Here is a 2,150-nt window from a genome sequence, read left to right as displayed (position 1 = left end):
CTCTCACCTTGGTCTCCCAGAGTGCTAGGATTATAGGTGTGAACCACCACGCCTGGCCAACCCCAATGTTTCTTTGCCCTTCTTTTTCTTTCTACCTTGAACTCTAAAGTGCTGGGTCTGTATTTCCTCCCAGCTTTGGCAAATTTTGAAAGGAAAACTCCTAACCCGTTTGTCCATTTCTGTGCACCTAGAAGAGCAGAGCTATTTCCCATCTCTGACTTTGGGGAGCTCTTGGCTGCCCTCACCCAAATACTGCCCACTCTGGCCTCCCCGGTCTTTAGGAAGCAGTTGTTCCCATAGACCTATCATACAGTAAAGCTCTGCTGAGCAAGCTTCTCCATGTTCATCCTCAGCGAAGCTCAGGGAGACACCAAAAGATGGCTCAACGTGGCCTGCCCTCCGTGACCTACCCTCCGTGACCAAACCAGCAAGACCAGGATTTAGAGAGTCCGAGGAACCCTTTGTCTGAGGTAGAAACACACTCCTACCTTCTGGGCAGCTCTGTCTGGAAGAAGAGGCAGCAGGACTCAGGTTACAATGTCCTAAAACTGCAGCCTCTGTGCTGGAGACTCATCCACTGATCAAGTCCCCTCCTTGTGTCCCCATTACTGAGATGATAACATCATCCTCCCCTTCCTGTCTGCTGAGGAGGAAGACATCAACACAGTCAAGCCGACAGTCCAGTATGGAGCTCCAAGTAAGGACAGGAAGCATTAGGACACCCCCCCCCAGGGCCAGGGAGGGGGTTTTCCTAGAGGAGAAACCTTTGAAAGAGCCATGGCTAGAGTGCTGGGCAGAAAAGTGAGGGAGTTAGTTCTTGGAGGAGGAACAAGCATGTGCAACGGCCCAGAGGAGTGAGAGAATGGCAAATGGTAGAAACCACACACAGTTGGGTCTATTTGGAACAGACTCGTATGTGTTTAGGGATGGGAGAGGGCTTTGGCATGGTCACTCTGGGGTAGGGTGGAGGCTGGTTGGAGGGGTGGGTGGCATTGGAGAAACCAGTGGGTGAGGCTGGGTTAGGCCAACCCAAGAGAAGCCAGCTTTCAACCTTAAGAATGGCCTGTGGGGAGAAAATGAGCATGTTCAGCAGCTGCTGAGGAAGCAGAAGAGACAGGGGGAGGCTGTCCAGGTGGGGCAGACTGGGTGGTGTGCTCACTGCAGGGAATCAGGGTGGGGCCTGGGAACTTGGGCCAATGGCCTAGAGGAGGCTTCAGTGAGGGGAGGAGAGAGTAGAGCTCAACATGGGATAGTCCTAATAGGAGGAAGGGCAGTGAAGGGTTGTGGGGCCCTGGGCTCAGGGAGTTGGGTAGGAAAGGGAGTTAATGGAGGCTGCTTAACATGAAGGAAGGATGGGGATTCACTGCAAAGAGAAAACATGGAGGGAGATGGGAATCCAGAGAATGTACGGAAGTCTTGATGAGAATAGGAGCTTCATGAGAGGAGCAGGGAGCGGGAGGCAAGAGAATGGGAGCTCAGGAAGGGCAGGGGACTCCAGACCCCAATCTGGGGTCTGCTGCTTAGCAAGGGTTGAGGAATATTTTGGAGACCAGACTCAGGAGATCTGCCAGGGCCTTTGGGATCGAAAATCTGTGCCCTGCACCTCTGAGATCCCAGAATATAGAGGCAAACTAGATACTTAGTTTGTACTACCATTTATTAAATACTTCCCTGAGGTGTTTATACTTCAAAATGATCCTTGAGGTACACAAAGATACTCATTTCATTTATAGATGAGAATACAGGTTTACAACATGGAGTGAGTGACTTGTGTAAGATTACTAGCAGAAGTAGGCTGGCCCAGGCGCCAAGCCCTTGTTTTTTCATAACAGTTTTTGTTGGATTTTTTTTCTTTTGTTTTGTTTTCAAGACAAGGTCTTGCTCTGTTGCCCAAACTAGAGTGCAATGGCATCATCACAGCTCACTGCAGCCTCAAACTCTTGGGTTCAAGTGTTCTTCCTGCCTAAGCCTCCCAAGTAGCTGGGACCATACCAGCTAATTTTATTTTTTATTTTTTTATTTTTTTGATAGCGATGGGATTTTGCTATTGCTCAGGCTGGTCCAGCTCAAATGATCCTCCCACCTCAGCCCCCCAAAGTACTAAAATTACAAGTGTGAGCTACCACACCTGGCCTCATAACAGGTTTTTG

Source organism: Otolemur garnettii, unplaced genomic scaffold, assembly GCF_000181295.1.
Source record: "Otolemur garnettii isolate 467f Iridium unplaced genomic scaffold, OtoGar3 scaffold00156, whole genome shotgun sequence".
NCBI lineage: Eukaryota > Metazoa > Chordata > Mammalia > Primates > Galagidae > Otolemur > Otolemur garnettii.
Note: the sequence above shows the minus strand (reverse complement) of the source record.